Source organism: Chenopodium quinoa, unplaced genomic scaffold (genome assembly GCF_001683475.1).
Source record: "Chenopodium quinoa cultivar QQ74 unplaced genomic scaffold, ASM168347v1, whole genome shotgun sequence".
NCBI lineage: Eukaryota > Viridiplantae > Streptophyta > Magnoliopsida > Caryophyllales > Amaranthaceae > Chenopodium > Chenopodium quinoa.
Window position 1 is genome coordinate 1,125,163 of NW_018744092.1, and position 20,729 is coordinate 1,145,891.

General features: G+C 40.0%; 1 pseudogene; it reads right to left on the reverse strand.

Moving 5' to 3' along the window:
• Nucleotides 1-9,457: 9,457 nt before the first annotated feature.
• Nucleotides 9,458-12,187, reverse strand: LOC110691693 (annotated as a pseudogene).
• Between the last annotated feature and the right edge of the window lie 8,542 nt (nucleotides 12,188-20,729).

The following is a 20,729-nucleotide window of genomic DNA, read 5'->3' on the forward strand; positions in this document are numbered from 1 at the left end:
GAGCAGGCATCAACCTTCCTTGCTCCTGCTTCCTTACACATGCAAATACCAGCTAGCAGGGCTTCATATTCCGCCTCATTATTCGAGGCTTGAAACTTGAACCGTAGTGCATATTCATACTTGTCCCCTTCCGGTGACTAGCATATTATCCCTGCACCACAGCCGTTCATTGTGGAGCTCCTCTCTACATACACTTTCCAAACCTGGTCAAGATTATCCACCTCATTCGGCCTTGTCATTTCGACAATGAAGTCGGCAAACGCCTGACCCTTCACTACCATCATAGGCGCGAAAGTGATTTCCAGGCTTTGCATTTCAATAGCCCATTTGAGCATCCTACCGGATGACTCCAAATTTGTCATTGACCGCTTGAGGGGTTGATCTATGTAGACCACCACCGGATGCGCCAAGAAGTAAGGTTTCAAATTCTTGACTGCCATGAAAAGAGCTAGGCCAAAATTTTCAACTACGGGGTACCAGAGCTCTGCATTTCGAAGAACATGGCTAATGAAATACAACCGGGAGCTGAATGCCGTCTCTTTCAGCTAGGAGGACGGCACTGAGGGCATGATCTGAGACGACCAAGTACATATAAAGCACCTCCTCTAATAGAGGACTAACCAGCCTTGGCAATGAATGCAAGTGCTCTTTTAATTTCTGAAATGTCGCCTCAGCATCCTCTCCCCATTCAAATCTAGTCTTCTTTTTTATTGCTTGGAAGAAATAAAGGCACTTGTCCCCTGACCGGCTGAGGAATCCCCCCAATGCCGCCAGGCAACCGGTTAATTTTTGAACTTCCTTGACAGTGCGGGGTGACTTCATGTCAATTACCGCCTGTACCTTTTTTGGATTGGCCTATATCCCCCTTTGATCAATCAAAAATCCGTGAAACTTCCCAGACTCAACACCAAAGACACACTTCTTGGGATTAAGCATGACCTTATGCCGCATGAGGGTGGTGAATGTTTCTCGGAGGTCAGCAAGGTGATCCGCCTGTTGCTTGGATTTGACTATCATGTCATCAATGTAAGCCTCCACATTCCTCCCAATTTGATTAATGAAGATTGTATTAATCATCCGTTGGAAAGTAGCAGGCGCATTCTTCGAGCCAAACGACATCACATTATAACAGAATAACCCTTGATCAGTGACGAATGCCGTCTTCTCTTGATCTTTTTTCCACAAGGATATTTGATGAAAGCCTGAGTAGGCGTCCATGAAACTCATCAAGGCATGACAGGCTGTAGAGTCGACCAGATTGTCGATCTTTGGAAGTGGATAGTTATCCTTTGGACATGCCTTGTTCAAGTCTGTGTAATCAACACACATGCGCAGGTTCCATTCGGCTTCTTCACAAGGACAGCATTTGCAATCCAATCCGGGTAGTAACATTGCCGAATGAACCCATAATCCATCAGCTTCTTGACCTTGGTGGCAGCCGCCTGATATCTCTCCTCACCGTGGTTCTTTTTCTTTTGCCTAACCGGCTTCTTTTTAGGATCCACGGTGAGCTTGTGGATAGCAAGATCCGGGCTGATGCCTGGCATCTCTTCCACTTCAAAGGCAAAGATGTCTTTGAATTCTTTAAGCAGTTGGTGCAAGTCCGCACCCAACTTTGCAAAAGCAACCGTTCCAACCTTAACAGTTCGCTCTGGACGTGTGTCGTCTAGAGCGATGTCAATATGTTCACCAGCCGGCTAGGGACGGAGATCATCTGACCGTTCCCCGATCAGTGATTGCTATTGCTTTTCTTTTTTAACGTCCACCAACTGGTCCACCTTCCTCTTTTTGCTGGCTGCCTTAGGAGCAGGTGCGACTTCCTTGAAGTCATTAAGGTCAATGGGCTCCTCGCCTTTGTCGGCTGCGGCCACAGTAGGCTTGGCGTCTGAGAGATAACACTCCCTTGCCATCTTCTGATCCCCATTCAGGGAACCCACTAACCCATCATCCATCTCAAATTTCAGCAGCATGAGGGATGGGATGATGAATGCTTTGGACTCGTTGAGGGTTGGACGGCCCAAAATGAGATTGTAGGCGGTTCATTCTTCAACCACCAGGAATTTGAAGACCATATGGCGTCCTTCCCCCTTCTCTTCTAGTCGGATGGGTAGGTCAATCCTTCCTACCGGATGCACTACTCCCCCCCCCCCCCAAAAAAACTGACCAAGGGGTTAGAGACTTTGTGCATGCTGCTAGGCTTGTACTTGAGCTTTGCCAAGCATCGATAGCTGATAAGGTCAGACGAGCTCCCGGTGTCAATGAGGATCCGGCCCACTCTTTAATTGACGACCCTGCACTCAATGACTATGGGGTCATCATGTGGCCGTCTGACCTTGCCCCGGTCTTTCTCAGAGATGATAACCTCAGGGAAGGTGTCTTTCGACGCCTGGCCCTCATCCACTGAGTTGATCTCGAGCCTTATGATGTTGTTCTTGGTGCCCTGGATGGTAGGACCCCCTCCAGCAAAACCGCCTGCTATAGTATATATGTGCTCTTCATCAGTATCGGAGCTAATAGCAAGCTGGTCTGCTTTTTTGGACGGCTGCCCACTGTTGGTTTTAGGGGTACCCTTGGACTTCATTATGTAAGACTTCAGCACCCCCTTGTTAGCCAGACAGTCCAATAACCGCTTGAGGCTAAAGCAGTCATTGGTGTCATGGCCTATATCCTCATGGAAATGACAGTATTTTCTTTTGTCCCGACTTTTGACAGAACTTTTCATTGCTGCCGGCTTCTCAATAGTCACCCGGTCTTTAATCTCCATGAGGATAGAGTAACAGTCCTTGTTGAACTCGTACTTAGTGACATACGGTTTCAACTCTTTCTTCTTCTTCTGGGATGGATGACCAGAATTGTCCGCCACCCAGACTTTTGGGATCACAATATAACCAACCCACTCCTCCTCCTCCTCCTCCACCTCCTCAAAAGACTAGCCTTGAATCCGTTCTTGAAACTTTCATGACACAACAAATAAGGAGCAATGCGGATATGAATGCAGACATCCAACAACTTCAAGCGCACAATAAGATAATGGAGAGCCAATTGGCTCAAATTGCACAACAAGTTGGAAGTTTATCCTCCAATCCTAGTGGTCACTTTCCAAGATCAAGCTCAACGGTAGTGAACCCAAAGGAGCAAGCTAAGGCTATTACTTTGAGATCGAGAAGAGGTTATGAGGGTCCAGTTATGAGTAAAGAGGAGCCACAAAAGAGAGATGAGGGAGTTGTGGTGAGAAGTGAGGATGATATTGAAAACGAAGTAGTTGAAGTTGAGAGAAAAGAGCAACAAAAGAGTGATGAGGGAGCCACAAAGAAAGATGAGGGAGATGAAGAAAGAATAGAAAAGTCCCCCATGAGAGTATATAAGCCCCCCATTCCATTTCCTCATAGAATTGTAGAGAAGAAGTTGAATGAGAAGTTTTCAAAATTTCTTGAAGTCATGAGAAGACTTCAAGTGAACATCCCCTTTCTTCATGCTATGTCACAAATGTCTACCTATGCAAATTTTTTGAAGGATCTTCTATCCAACAAGAGTAAGCTTGAAGAGAGTGCAACCATCTCCCTTCCTAAGGATGTGAGTGCAATCATTCAAAACAAGCTTCCCTAAAAGCTTCGTGATCCCGGTAGCTATGCAATACCGGTGAAGATTGGAAACTATGGATGCTTTGTGTGATCTTGATGCCCTATTCTATTGCAAAGAGCTTGAAAATTGGAGACTTGAAACCAACAAGGATGTCCTTACAACTAGCCGACCACACGGTTAGGATACCTTTGGGGATTCTTGAAGATGTGCCGGTTCAAGTTGGAAGAGTATTTGTTCCATGTGATTTTGTGGTAATGGAGATGGAAGAAGATACAAGAGTACCCCTCATTTTGGGGAGACCATTTTTGAACACTGCGGGAGTGGTGATTGATATGAAGGAAGGAAGATTGACTTTGAATGTGGGAGATAAGGAAATTTCATTTTCATTCTCACAAAATTTGAAAAAGCCATTGATTGATGAGGTCCATAGAATTGACACATTGGAGAGGGACTTGAAAGAGTCCCGAGAAAGATTGTATGAAAGAGATCCTTTACAAGCTACCCTAACGGGAAGCTTAGTTGAGGAGGGTGAAGAAGCAAAGGGGTATGATCTCTTACTCAACCAACCTTTGGTCCACGATGTGATGAAATTTGAAGCGCTTAACGTGGAAGCAAAAGAGGAGAGCACTACGCCTCCTCCTAAGGTTGAACTTAAACCCCTTCCCCCTCTACTTAAATATGCATTTCTTGATGATAGTGAGAGTTATCCCGTTATTGTCAATGCTAAGCTCGATGACACCTCTCTTGAGAAACTCCTAGTTGTTTTAAGGGAGTATAAAGATGTCATTGGGTACAAAATTGATGACATTAAGGGGATAAGTCCCACCATATGCATGCATAAAATTCTACTTGATGATGATCATGCTTCCTCGATTGAGCACCAAAGAAGGCTCAATCCCAACATGAAGGAAGTGGTGAAAAAAGAAGTTTTAAAATTTCTTGAAGCGGGCATAATCTACCCTATCTCCGATAGTAAGTGGGTTAGCCCGGTTCAAGTTTTACCTAAAATGGGAGGCATGACCATCATAAAAAATGATAAGGGTGAGACCATTTCTAGGAGGTCGGTCACCGGGTGGAGGATGTGCATTGACTATCAAAAAGTGAATAAATCCACCCGAAAAGACCACTTCCCACTCCCCTTCATTGATCAAATATTGGAAAGACTAGCATCACATAGTCATTATTGCTTCTTGAATGGATACTCGGGATTCTTTCAAATCCCAATCCAACCCGAGGACCAAGAAAAGACTACATTCACATGTCCTTTTGGCACCTTTGCATAACGAAGAATGCCATTTGGACTTTGTAATGCACCTTCCACATTTCAAAGGTGTATGATGTCTATTTATTCCGACATACTTGAATCATCAATTGAGGTATTCATGGATGACTTTTCTGTTTTTGGTTCATCTTTTGACACTTGTCTTTCGAATTTGATTAAAGTGTTAAAAAGATGTCAAGAGGTAAACTTATTTTTGAATTGGGAAAAATGTCATTTCATGGTAGAGGAGGGCATTGTTCTTGGTCATGTGATTTCTAGTAGGGGCATTGAGGTAGACCGTGCCAAGATTGAGGTAATTGAGCGCCTCCCACCCCCTACAAATGTGAAGGGGATAACGAGTTTTCTTGGACATGCAGGTTTTTACCGCTGATTCATAAAAGATTTTTCAAAAATCGCAAAGCCGCTCACTCAGTTGTTGGTAAAAGATGCCCCTTTTGTGTTTACTAATGATTGTTTTCTAGCATTTGATAGGTTGAAGGAGGCCTTGATTTTGGCTCCTATCATTCAACACCCTGATTGGGAGCTTCCTTTTGAGCTTATGTGTGATGCTTCAGATTTTCCGTTCGGTCCGTTCTTGGACAAAGGAAGGACAATAAGCTCCATGCTATATATTATACTAGCATGGATGAGGCACAAAGAAATTATACAACCACGGAAAAAGAGTTTCTAGCCATTGTTCATGCAATTGAGAAGTTTAGGTCCTACTTGTTAGGCTCTAAGGTCATAGTCTTCACCGACCATTCGGCCTTGAAGTACCTCTTGTCCAAGAAGGAACCTAAGCCAATATTGATACGGTGGGTCTTGCTCTTGCAAGATTATGATATTGAGATTAGAGACAAAAAGGGTGTCGAAAATGTTGTGGCCGATCATCTTTCACGGTTGCCTATCTTCGTAGTGATCTTGATAACTTGCCAATTGATGATTCATTTCCGGATGATCAACTATTTTCTATCCTACAAGCATCGGCACCATGGTTTGCGGACATTGCAAACTATTTGTCTTGCTCTATTCTTCCTCCCGACCTCACCTATCAACAAAAAAGGAAGTTTCTTCATGATGTTCGCCAATACTTTTGGGACGACCCCTTGCTCTTTAAACAAGGTGTTGATGGCCTTTTTAGAAGGTGTGTCCCGGATGATGAGATTGAAGGTATTATCACAATGTGTCACTCCTCACCTTGTGGAGGACATATTAGTGCTAACAAAACCTTGGCGAAAATCTTGCAATGTGCAGTAGTTTCTATTGGCCTACAATGTTCAAGGACGTGTGGGGTGTAGTGAAAGCTTGTGACCGGTGTCAAAGAACCGGCAATATTTCAAGAAGAAGTGAAATGCATTTGAACAACATTCTTGAGTTGGAGATTTTCGATGTATGGGGCATAGATTTTATGGGGCCTTTCCCGACCTTCTTTGGGAATAAATTCATTCTTGTGGCCGTCGATTATGTGTCAAAGTGGGTAGAAGCGGTTGCATCTCCTACTAACGACGCTAAGGTGGTGGTCAAGCTCTTCAAGAAGGTCATTTTCCCAAGGTTCGGGGTGCCACGTGCCATTAATAGTGATGGAGGTTCGCATTTTGCAAAGCGGTCCTTCCAAGCTCTCCTTGAGAAGTACGGTGTGAGGCATAAGGTGTCATTGGCTTACCACCCACAAACAAGTGGTCAAGCCGAGATTTTAAACCGGGAGATAAAGATGATATTAGAGAAGACGGTGGATAGGTCTAGAAAGGATTGATCTACGAAGCTAGATGATGCTCTATGGGCTTACCGCACTGCATTCAAGACTCTCATTGGCACCACACCTTACAAGCTTGTATATGGGAAATCATGCCATTTGCCGGTAGAACTTGAACATCGTGCTCATTGGGCTATTAAAACGTTGAACTTTGACCTTCAAGGTGCCGGTGAAAAGAGGTTGCTTGACCTCCATGCCTTGGAAGAGCTAATATTGGATGCATATGAGAATGCACGGATCTACAAGGAAAAGACCAAGGCTTGGCATGACAAGCATATCAACAAAAGGGAGTTCAAGGAAGGTGAAAAGGTCTTACTATTCAATTCCCGGTTGAAGTTGTTTTCTGGTAAGCTAAAATCAAGATGGAGTGGACCTTTTACCGTCAAGAAGGTGTTTCCATATGGTGCAATTGAAATCTCTAATGACAATGGTGAACCGTTCAAAGTGAATGGCCAAAGGCTAAAGGCATACTTTGACGGTTTTGTGAATGAAGAGGCCAAGGTTGTTCACCTTGATGAGTTCGATGTTCCTCACTAACAATTGATCCCGCAATGTTGTCAAGCTAGTGACGTTAAAGAAGCGCTTCTGGGAGGCAACCTGAGTTCCTCACTCTCTCTCATAAACTATTATTTCATTTGTTTTATTTTTATTATTTCTAACCTTTTTTTTAAAATATCTTTTTTAGGTATTTGTTGAAAAGTGGAGTAATACAAAAAAAAAAGATTAAAACCGTGCACCATCAGGTCTGCACGGCCGTGCAGAACATCGCATGCCCGTGCAGATGAGAGCAGATGCAGCCAGAAGTCAAGGATTGAAATATGGGATTTGGCACATTCATGCAGATGTCTGCACATCTGTGCACTCGAAGACAGAACCATCAGCTATTCTGGCTGGAGCTGCACGTCCGTGCAATTTAGTTGCACGCCCGTGCTCTCAAAGACAGAAACAAACAACAATTCTGGCTGAGGCTGCACGTCCGTGCCAGATTCTACACGTCCGTGTAGCCCCAGTCTAAGGCACACTCAGCACGGTTTTAACAGCCATAAAAAAATTCACTCCATTCTTAAACTCACGATCCTCTTTCCTCTCTCTCTTTAAACTCCTTCTTCCTCCTCCACTCAAATCCCTCAAACACTCAATTCCTCACCCATCTTCAACATTTTCCACCAAAATCTTCACTCCTTTTCAACAAATTCACAAAATACTACTCCATTCTCCATCTTTAAACCCAAAAAAACACCCAAATTTCCCAAACCCTAACAAAAAAAAAATCAAATTGGGGGTTTTCTTGTGGGTTGAAAATCAAAGCAATTGGTTGAAGGAGAAGACTCAAGCAAGCATAAGGAAGGTTAGAAAGGTTCATTTACGGGTTTTACACCCACGTTAGACTCGGTATAATCATTCCTTCTATTCACTACTTTCATACTTAAAATCTTGATATTTTGTGTTTAATTTTGCTTGAAAAGTTGTTTGAATTGCTAGTGAGTGAATAATTGTTGATATATATTAAGCATTGTTGAAATTAATAGTGCTTTATGAATTTTGTGAGAATTGGATGTTTGTAAGTGAGTAGGATTTGGAGGAATTAATTTGGTGAATGAAGAGCATGCTAGCTAGTGTGTTGTTGTTGTGATGAATTGTTGACATGAATGCATGAGTTTTGCAAAGCTAGGTGTTGAATTGTTGTGACTTGAAATAGTGAAGACCATCTTGGTTGTTTTTGTGATTGCTTGAACTTGATCCTAGGTGGTGGACTTAGAGCCCCAACGTGATTCGTGTGGTGTTTGTGATTTGAATTGTTGTGGCGTGTTTAGTTGCTTTGCACAAGAACCAACCATGTCAAGAAGAAACCGCCCAAGAAACACCTCCTCCGCTAGACTTAGGAACCCATCGCCTCCTCCTCCCGTTGCTCCACCACAAGTGGATACAATGGGAATTATCTTCAATGACCCGGCCTTTTCGGTCAACTTCCTTAGGAATAGTGGGAGGCGAATTAGGCCCACTAAGTTTTACGATGACGAGGTAGCCGATGCCCTAGGGGTAGGAGACGATGTTAGGATGTTGTTTGAGGGCGCCAACCTAGGTTCTTGGCTACACTTACATGCCCAAACCTATTGGAGACTAACCCTTGAATTCCTCTCCACCCTTTATGTGCATCGAGACACCACAAGGACCCCCACTACATAACTTTCCAACTCATGAACACCCAACATAAAATGACTATAGCAAGAGTGAACCAAGCTTTTGGGTGGCCCACAACCGGGACTATTGGACCTAAGGATAGACATCCCCGTGGTTATAATGTGGGAGATTTTTTGAGAAGAATCTCGGGGGCTTTTGAGTACAACCCTAGGTCCGATAAGGCCACCGCCATTATCCACCCCGCATTCAGACTCTCCCAGCGTACTATAGCGAACAAGACATTTGCTAGGGGGGATAGCTCGGGGGTGGTGTCCACAAGGGAGCTCTACTTTCTTTGGCACTTGAGTGAAGGTAGCACTAGCTTGGATGTTGGGTCTTAGTTTGTAGACCACCTTGAGGATGTTGCCACGGGATTCGGCAACATCACCATAGGTGGCATGATTACTATTATTGTTGTTGCTCTTAACCTTGATTTTGCAGATGAAGAGATTGTCACAGGGCCAACACAGTTGGACATGCAGTCATTGAGGGCCATGAAGTGGCTCACAGATGTGGAGGGGAACCAACCCTACTTGTGGTTGGTGAGTAGGAGGCCCTATGCCTATCTCCCTGACCCGGAGGCCACCTCCATATATGACCAAGGCAACTGGATTTTCGAGAGGGACTTTCCTTGGGCTCCCGGTGAAGAGGGATAAGAGCAAGGACAAGTACAGAGTTCTCTAAGAAGAACCGCGATTTAAGTAGGCATTACCAGTCAATGCCAATATTCCTAGTGAAAAATGGATGAATCCTACCATAGCTACTTGTGACCGCCATCTTTTGCCAACTCTTTCCGTCAGCAAAACCAGTGCACAGATTGCAAGCAGAGCACGACTCGCCCCACTCAAGAATCGAAAAACAGAATACACCCAAATGTTGGGAGAAAATGCAGAGGCAAGTGCAGCTAAGGACATTACCATAGATGAAACGCAAAGAAGGTTCTTTCGCCCAAGCGATGAATCACCAAGAGTAGCTAGCAAGAACCCACCTAATAGACATCCTACAAAGTAGCAAGTTGTTGGGAAGCCGGTGATGAACGAGCTAGCACACTCGAGATCCCACTCAATATTACGAGCGATAATCTTTTTTTGTCGATCAGATACGCTGAACAAAAGCACTTGATTCATCAAATCATCTCAATATTAGTTTATTATGCAATTCACTAAAGATATCAACAGCTCAATTCACTTTATTTACATTATGGCTCATTTGGTAGCCGGTTATGAATGTTGGTAATGAGAATGAATTAGTGTAAATTAGAAGGAAATTAACATTGTAATAATCCCCATAATAATGTAAATTCATCCTCAAGCATGTGTTTTCTTGTTTTTTCATTACCATCCATTACCACGTACTTATTGAGAGGATGTATTAGGTAGTAGGAATAGAAATTTATAAAGAAAAATGGACAATTTGGGGTGATCTAGTATAGTCATGGGAATGAACCTTGATTTTATTTATTCTCATTATCATCATTTATGGCCACCTACCAATATTTATATTATATCGTACACTTTAATTAAAAAAATGTAGCTAAAGTTAACGTTATATTACTGTTGGAGGACCAACTCAACCAAAAGCTTAAGCTGATGGTTGAGGCTCAAGCATATGTTTTATACTCTATCACGCCACCTCACATGAGAGCCCAAACCCTCACATGAGAGCCCTTTGGGCATGAAATGCGGATGCAGCATGAGCCTCCTACATACCCAACGCGGAATATTCCACTTTCAAAGGAGGGGTGGATGAGATTCGAACCCGTGACCTTTGTGTCACATTAGCTCTGATACCACGTTGGAGGACCATCTCAACCAAAGGTTTTGGTCCTCTAACATGGTATCAGAGCCAGCGTGACATAAAGGTCACGGTTTCGAATCTCATCCACCCCTCTTTTTAAAGTGGAATTTAAGTGCTGGGTATATGGATGGCCCATGTCGCATCCACACTTCAAGCCTAAAGGGCTCTCATGTGAGGGGGCGTAATAGAGTATATAAACCAATTTTGAGCTTTAATTATTAGCTTAAACTTTTGGTTAAGATGGTCTTTCAACAATTACCTATATAGTTATATATGTTATATATAATTAAAAGTTAAATCAAATTATTGCGAGTATATAAGAAAGGTACAGGTATATGTTTCCTTCCTTTTTGTCAGCAGGCAAAAAGTTTGTCCTTCATTAAGAATATATAATAATTATATTATTGCTCCATCACATTTATTTTAAGCAAGTATAATCAAATTGTTGACAAACTATATGTCTATATACCGTTATCTCTAGTCTCTAGTTCCTCCATGGTATCACATAGCACTTTACCTCTTGTCTCAGGCAAGAAAACAACTAGGAGTCCACAAAGAAGAAATGTGATTCCAAACACCCCATAGCTATAAACCATGTTTCGCCTCCCGATCAGGATCAACACCGGGTCGAAAACCGAGCCAAAAATCATTGCCTGCCTTACTAACGATGAGGCCGAGTTTCTAACACAAGTCGGAAACATCTCCACCATGTACATCAACACTAGGTTGTACGACATACATGCACAAAATAAAGACACTAGCTCTAGCGCGATAAATAATCCCTCATGACTATGTTTTCCTATAACGGAAAATGTTATGCTCGTTGCACCACTTATGATACAAAACCCGAGCAACGAGGTCCGTCTATTACATCTTTGGATCCAAAAAAGGAAAGTGAGTAAATACGAGGCCAAGGACAACAATGCACTAAATGTCGACGTTAAGTAGATATTGAACCCCAAGTTACCAACACCTAAAAACATGCCAAAGTACATAAGACCGATGCCAAATGCTAAGAACATAGACGCGAACAATCGTTGTATAGCCCATCATTTCTTGATCAAAATCTTAAGGGCTTCAAAGGGACTAGTGCTAGCAGGTACCGCGATTTGTAGAGTACTAATGTTGGTAGTAATAATCGAGGTCGAGTAAACTTGAGTTGTTGTTCCTAATTTCCTTAAGACGGTCATAGAATCCTTTTCTCGCCCTTGCATGAACAACCATCTAGGAGACTCATATATGAAAAAATAACACAAAAACGAGCATACAATTCCCGGTATTGAAGTCCATAGGTACAAGGTCCTCCAAGACGAACCTCGGGTTAAGTAGACGTTCTTCGACAGGGTGCATATATTAGACTTATTAGAGATACAAGAGGTGTTATTATAAGTACTTGTGCAGTGCCATGTTGGTTGAGCATGAGCAAATATACTCATGTATGTTTGCTGACTGTCGAAGAAGGCAGGTAGTGATGCGAGGAGGGCTTGCAAGATTTGTGTCATGTTTATGCGACCGACATTCTGCTCGATCATCTCTTCGATCGAAATCGAAGGCAGTACTTGGCCGGGTCTATTAGCCTCTTCTACATGTGTTGCACCAGCTTGCAGCTCCATTTGCTTAGAAAACTTGGTCTTTAGAACTGATTTTTACTAGATATTATATATCTATATCCTGCAAAATTCATTAACAATGCAAAAATTAATAGTGATTATCAAAGAAATTAAATAGACTATAATCTTCTTAAGTTGTACCTGCTTTTGTATGTGTTTAGGGCCTATAATGTTCGTTGCAAGATAGCTCCTTGACAATTAAAGTAGCAAAGAAGCTTGTTTATATAGCCAAGTAGTACCAACTATCAAGAAGGTCGTCTATTTTTAACATAGAAAATGTTTCCTTGGTTAGCAAATAATTGTATGTCCGATCACGTTAATCATGTAACTTGCATCGAACATTAGTACGTAGCTAGTATTCTAGTAAGGTGTGACTAATACCTAAAATATGTACGTAATCTTTATTGTATAAGCCAACTTCTTATTTTTTAGCAAATAACTATATGTCTGATATTAGGTTAATCACGTAACTTGCATTGAACATGATTATGTAGCTAGTAAGGTATGACTATTAATAATCTATACGGAATCTTTATTATATAAGCCAACTTATAAGAAGTTTAACATTTACGTTAAATATCTAATTTAATTACTTTTAAGTAAGTTTTTTTTTTTTTTTTTTTAAATGGCACATCGACGACTACATAAATGAACACATGGATTGAAGTTTTCAGTAACCAACAAACTAGCCCATCGTTAATTTGTCACCCAAACAAAATTATTAAACCTATTTGCAAGACCATAGAGCTAATTAAATTAATTCAAAATACATATTACGAAGTTGGTGATAGATTCTTTTTTGACTTTTGTTGTCAGCAACTCTACAATGAAATTTCTTGTCACTCTCATGGAATAATGCCTATTGAGTATTGACGCTGATTAGCGAATAATTTGTTCAATTGTGTAAATTGTGACATTACGAATTTACGATATGAGTGGGAGAGTTGATTAATTGGGATGTTGGTCTATCGTCTTATTTCAACTTTGTGCTAGTAATAAGTAGTAGCTATTCAATATGTAGTGTTATGGTGATTTTTTTTCATGTCATTACGGAAATAGAAGGCAATGTTTAAACCTCTAACCTCTAACCTCTTAGGCTCTAATTTAAGGAAAATGATATATGCAGTTTTAAAAGTTGCATATAAGAAGCTATGAAAGAAAAGACTAGAAATGATTAAACATTGATTACACAAAATTATATGTAATTTTTTTTTTTTTTTTAAAAAAAAAATAAAAAAAAATGTATATGATGCTTTTTATGCTTATACTACAAATGTAGCATTACTTTTTTTTTTAATAAAAATAGAAATACTTAACTAGCACATTATCATTTTGAACTACTTGACTTTTAAGTAGAGGTGTCAATTCGAGTATGAGGATCGGGTTTGGTGAAGTCAGATCGGGTCAAATTTTAAAGTTGAGTCATGCTAAATTATTGTGTCCACTCAAGTCAAAATCGGAAATTCTGAATCGGATATTTTTTATCGGTTTGAGATCTGATCAAGTCAAGTCGGGTGTGATTTTGACACCTCTACTTATAAGGTTGGTCATGGCTCCTTTCTCCCTCCTTAGGCTCACCTACATTAGTAACGTAGTTGTAGATCGACTAGTAGACCGGTAGTGTACCCCTACGATTTTCTAATAAGATCAAGTGTAAAAATTATTTCAAACACGCATGTAGAATTAGTATATTCTTCGTATATACTTTAAAATACTAGCTCAAAAAAAAAAAAAAAAAAAAAAAAAAAAAAAAAAAAACCGTAGATGAAGTATATATAATCTGCACAAATTCTTATACGTGGCTAGCCACACGGTGTGGCCAGCCAGACAACCACCATGGGGGTTACAGATTACTTCGTTAGTGCTATATAGGGGTTACTTAGTCAGTGTTACATGGGTTTCGTCAGTGTTATAAGGGTTACTTCGTTAGTGTTATAGGGGTTATTCGGTTAGTATTATAGGGGTTACTCGGTTAGTATTATAAGGGTTACTCGGTTTAATTTGTATTATAAGGGTTACTTTGTTATTTTGTAAGTGGACATATGGTGTGGCTAGCCGCACACAAAACGGATTGTATAATCTGTAATACAATAGTCAAGTAATGTGATCATTACGTATTAATTATTTATAAACTGAAACCGTTACAAGTTGGGGCTTGCTTAACTCATCATTTCCAATTGACCACGCCAATTAGTACATCCAAGGATTCCTTATACTAATGAGACCAACAACAAACTATATATGGAACTAACACCCCACGGTAGATTCCTTTCATTTATGGCAATTGCATATGGTAGTTTCTTTTACCAAATTAAAGTCAAAATAATGATACATAAAATAAGATCAAGCACCATTGTTCTTGACTAAATGACCACATTAATAATTCATTCAGCTGCTCCATTTTTCTCCTGTGAATAAATAAATAGTTATCCTACAAAAGTATACAAAGTATCAATCTGAACAAAACATGGATACCAAAAAAATGATGTTTATTTATGCTAATAGTTAAGGAAGTATTTGTACTAGGATTCCTCACCACATACCATATGATCAAACTATATAATTATTAACCTTACTTGTAACTTGTAAGTTACTTTCGAAAGTAGTATAGTGGAAATTGTCGAGGAAACAACGAGTAATTAAACTATAATCAAATAGATTAATTTTTTGTCAATTTATTGCCAAACACATTTAAGTGCAAAAAAAAAAAACAACAATCTTATACGAAGTAATAAACTCAATTTTAATTACTATACTACCATCAATCGTTTTCAAAGAGAGTGAAGGATAGTTCAAGTGGTTAGAGATTTCCTCCCGATTTCAAGAGATTCTGAGATCGATTATAATCACCCGCCTTTGTGGATCTCTAAACACCAAAAAACAAAAAAAAAAAAAAATAAATAAAAAATAAAAAAAAAATTAAAACACCTTTGAGAATATTATAAAAGCAAACAATACACAACTCTTTCAAGCAAGAGGGGGAAAATAAGGGCTTTCTTTATATATACAATCAAATTCATTTCCACAAAAATACAATTTGGGGCTATTATTAGCAAAAAAAAAAGGGGTCAAAGTACCCCATCCATTTTTTTAGTTGGACACACCAATTTCAAGCAAGAGGGGAAAGAATTAGGGCTTACTTTAAAAATACAATCTAATTCATTTCCACGAAAATACAATTTGGGGATATTATTAGCAAAAAAAAAAAAAGAAAAAAAAAAGGTCAAAGTACTCCATCCATTTTTTTAGTTGACACATTAATTATTTTATTACGTTTGTCAACATATATTCCAATGATAAATATCTCTAATTATCAATAAGTAAAAATCATTATAGATTAATATAATGAAATTATGCATTAAAATGAATTTGACAAGATTCTATAGACTATGTTTTATCAAAATTGTAAATCACAAAAATTATAGGCCAAATTAGAAAATAACACCTGTTAAAGACCCCGATTTTGATAATAACACCTGTTGAAAAAAAAGTTTTATTATAACACCTCCAAAATCCCAAAATTTTGGTTTCACCACCCACTAACGGACTTTTGGATGGAAACCGTTAGTGGGGGCCGCCATGTACACGTGTCAGTTGTTTATTGGTTTAAAAAAAATTTTAATTAAAAAAAAAAAACCTAACCCAGCCAGCCCCACCACCTGCCCCAGCCAAGCCAGCCACCAGAACCCTCCTAACACCCAGCCAGCCCCATAAACCTCCTCCCCTAACACCGACAACCCCTTCCCTAACGCCGGCACCGCCGATATCCCCTCCCCTAACACCAGCACCGCCCTAAACCCCCTCCCCTAACACCGTCAACCCCCAAACCTCCTCTCCTAACACCGACAACCCCTTCCCTAACGCCGGCACCGCCCAATATCCCCTCCCCTAACACCAACACCGCCCTAAACCCCCTCCCCTAACACCGTTAACCCCCAAACCTCCTCCCCTAACACCGACAACCCTAGAAACCTCCTCCCCTAACACTCGCAAATCTGGGTTTAATTCTAGCTTTTCGGGGGCTGCCGGCGTTATGGAAGGAGGTTTCGAGGGTTTTCGGTGTTAGGGGAGGATGTTTAGTGGAATGCCGGTGTTAGGGGAGGAGGTTTGGGGGTTGCGGTGTTAGGGGAGGGGGTTTAGGGCGGTGCTAGTGTTAGGGGAGGGGATATCGGGCGGTGACGGCGTTAGGGAAGGGGTTGTCGGTGTTAGGGGAGGAGGTTTCTGGGGCAGGTGGTGTCGGTGGTGGGGCTGGCTGGGTTAGGGGGTTAGGTTTTTTTTTTAAAAAAAATTCTTTTTTTTAAACCAATAAACAGCTGACACGTGTACATGGCGGGCCCCACTAACGGTTTCCATCCAAAAGTCCGTTAGTGGGTGGTGAAACCAAAATTTTGGGATTTTTGGAGGTGTTATAATAAAACCTTTTTTTCAACAGGTGTTATTATCAAAATCGGGGTCTTTAACAGGTGTTTTTTAACAGGTGTTATTATCCAAAAGTTGTAAATAGAGTCAAAAAGTTTAAACATGTCAATTAATAAAGAAGAAAATAAATATACAATAATAGAAATTAAAAGTCAAAGTATTGCTTTGATTAAAAAAAACGCTAAAAGTAAATGTTTCCTTCTTCATTGTCGGTTGATCGGATAATTACATAATTGTTACACAACACTTAATTCACATTTATTCTATCCCTAGTCTCTTGTTCCTCCATGATATCACAAAGCACCTTACCACTTGTCTCAGGCAAGAAAATAACTAGGAAACCACAAAGAAGCATTGTGATACCAAACACCCAATAGCTATAAACCATGTTTCGCCTCCCGAATAAGATCAACACGGGGTCGAAAACCGAGCCTAAAAACATTGCCTGCCGTACTAGTGATGAGGCTGAATTTCTAACACAAGTAGGAAATAGCTCTATTACATACATCAACACTATGTTGTACGCCATACATGCACAAAATAAAGACACTAGCTCTAACGCGATAAATAATCCCTCGTGACTATGTTTTCTTATTACGGAAAATGTTATGCTCGTTGCACCACTTATGGTACAAAACCCGAGCAACGAGGCACGTCTATTACATCTTTGGATCCAAAAAAGGAAAGTGAGTAATGCTTTTCCCATTCCTCTTGAACCCCTTACCCTTTTGTACCATAAGAACTTCTTTCTTTGGTTTTGGAATGTCCATCCCAGCAGTGACAAGCATTCCGTGCAGTTCTTCTAAGGTTTGCACTTTATTATGCATGTTAAATTTTTATCCGAATTGCTGAAAACCTATCATGTAATGACATCATGATTATGTCAGTGGTCATTTCAGTGATATAGGTCATTCCCAGTTTAGCCATTTTTTGGAACAATTCCATCATCTTGAAAACATGTTCTCCCACTGGTTCATCGACCTTTTGTCGACATTCGAGCAACTCTCTATGAGTCTCCTATCTCTCTATCCTTGCTTGCTTCTGAAACAATTTTTTCAGTTGCTGGATAATGCTATGAGCATCCATACCATCAAACTTCTTTTGAAGATTTGGTTCCATGGAAGCTAGCATGAGACATGTGACAAACACTGATTTGTCTTTAACAACCTTTTGACTGGCCTTTTCAACATCTGATGTTGTGGCTGTCATAACTGGGATAGGGGTGTCAAGGACATCCTCTCTTCCTTCGACCCTAAGAACAATTCTTAGGTTTCTTTCCCAATCAAGGAAGTTAGTGTTGTTCAATTTATCCTTCTCAAGGTATGAACGCAAGTTAGGACTGTTATTGTTGTTGTTGTTACTAGACATGATATCTACAATAGAAATATAGCAAAGTTTAATTATATGCTTATCATAGTAGCATACAATATTTGAAAAATTCAAAGCTACTTATCACATTTTAAAGTTTGTCCCGTATTATTAATGTGAATACCAAGATCCTTTAAAAAAAAAATTTTAAGCGGACTTTGGCCCTATGTATAAAATCTAATGTTTTATTGGTAAGTAAACAACCTTTACTAATTATATCTCATATAATTCTTGGTCGATAGATAATAACTTTTGTTTCCATCTCTATGTTTCAACCCAAAACTTTGTCTTTTGATAATCTTGTTGAGCAAAACCAAACAGTGACATGTAAATTTCATAATTTGTAAATTACCACCCAAAAATAAGACCAATATTGACATAACCACCCAAAACAAAATTATTTTTATTTAACTACCCCGTAAATCAAATAAGGGCGCAGATTACCACCCATTTCTAAATTCCGGTGAAAATTCCATCAGTGGGCCCCACTTTTTTTATTTTTTTCCTTTTTTTCTTCTATTTTCTGGCTTTCTCACTCTCTCTCCCCGATTTTTTCACTCTTCTTCTTCCTACCCTCTTCCTTTCTTCTTCCCAACCACCACCACCACCATTGCTCCACCTTTCACACCACCTCTGGCAACCGTTCACCACAACACCACCACCGAAAACCGCCTATCCCCTTCCCTAGCCCCACCACCGAAAACCGCCTATCCCAAACAGCCGCGGAAACCACCCTTCTCCAACAGCCGCGAAAATCACCCCGCAAATCGCCTTTCATCCCCTTTTCCAGCAACACCAAAAACCACCCCCTCCCCTTCCCCCCAACCCCCCGAAAAACCATCCCTTCCATTCGCCAGCCCCCCATAATTGTTCTCCTCCCCTTTAGTTCGCCACCGAAAAGATGGCATGATTAATCAATCAATCAAAAATTCAAGTTACCTAGAAAAATTAATCTCTCAAAATCCCAGATTTTGTCGGGTATAAATTCATCCAAACAAGGAACAAGAAAGGGGATTTGGGGATAATTTGGAAGAGAAAAAATAACCAACAAAGAGAAAAATTGAATTGGGGGTTTTCTTCAATTGAATTGGGGGTTTTCTTAAAATAGGAACCCTAATTTAAGAAAACCTCCAATTCAATTGAAGCATGAACCCTAAATCGACCCTTATTCTTTCGGTGGGGTTTGTTGGGGGCGGTGAGATGTGTGTGGAGGGCAATGAAGTTGAAGGCGGTGGTCGGTGGGGTGTGTTGAGGGTGGTGGGGTAGATTTCAGTGGCTAGGAAGTATACAAAAATGGAGGAGAGAGAAAGTGGGGGAGATTGGGGTGAGGATTGAAGGTGGAAGAAGAAAGGAAGAAGGTAGGAAGAAGAAGAGTGAAAAAATCGGGGAGAGAGTGTGAAAAAGCCAGAAAATAGAAGAAAAAAAAGGAATTTTTTTTTAAAAAGTGGGGCCCACTGACGGAATTTTCACCGGAATTTAGAAATGGGTGGTAATCTGCGCGCTTATTTAATTTAATGGGTGGTTAAATAAAAATAATTTTGTTTTGGGTGGTTATGTCAATATTGGTCTTATTTTTGGGTGGTAATTTACAAATTACCCTAAATTATACCCTATTTTCCCGAGATTATATGCAACACCCGGCTTTGGCGGAACCTATTACTTATGATCAAAGGCTTTATAGGTGTTTGTTTGGAAAAAAAACATATCTCAATATTGCTTTTAGGGACCTAATTTACTATGTTGGTTTATTTATTAAAGAACTTATACCATAAATAAGAGCAACATGCGTAAACTTAAATAAGCATAATATAATGCAATAAAATTGTGATCCTAGTATGGCCCCTAATCCTATGAAAAATTCTATCTTCATAGGCTCCATCGCGAATCTCCATCCATGATTCATCGTGGATCGCTGCCGGATAACTCTTGTTTTGTATTTTAATTTAAATAAATAATAATTAAATTACAAAAATACAAACGGTGTACAGATCGTATTTACAAGAAATACTAACGGTATGCAGACCGTATTTTCTATCCTAATTTGGGTCATACTAGTCACTGACAATAATAATAATATCATATATATTTATATGAAATTGCCACATAATAAAATATCACATATTTTAATTTTGGTCAAATAACCAATTTTGGAGTCAAGTTACACAGTTTTAACTCCACTTATAAAAAAATAAAATAAAATAAAATAAAAAGGTTAATGAGAAGCGCAATATCAGGAACAAAATCAACAATTATCATCTAAACCAATTTCATCCGCACGGTTTCCAAAAAGGCAAAAGAGATAACTGCCTTTCAAAAACAAAACTCCTTTTAATGATAAAGTTTAATTTTTTTAAATAAATAAATAAATTTTTTTTTTAAAAAAAGGAACCGACACCAAAAAAGGAACCGACACCCATGAAAAACCAGAAAACCGTCACCCATGAAGAAAGTCGACAGCCGGAACAGTTCCAGCCAATGACAGCCCACGAGAACGGCCGGTCGCGCAACCCGACCAGCGAATCTCTGAAAGTCGTGCAACGGTTTCACGATTGCCGGAAATCACCATCAACATTCCTTCATCGCCGGAGATTACTCCTTGACCACCGGAGCAGCGACCGTGGCCCATCTAAGATGGTTCTGCCACCCAGTCGTGGCTGCTCTTACTCAAATTTCTTCTTTTTTTTTTTGAGTTGATTAATTTTACAACTTTTGTAAAATTAATTGGTGATCTTTAATTAGGTTTAGTCTGATTAAAAAG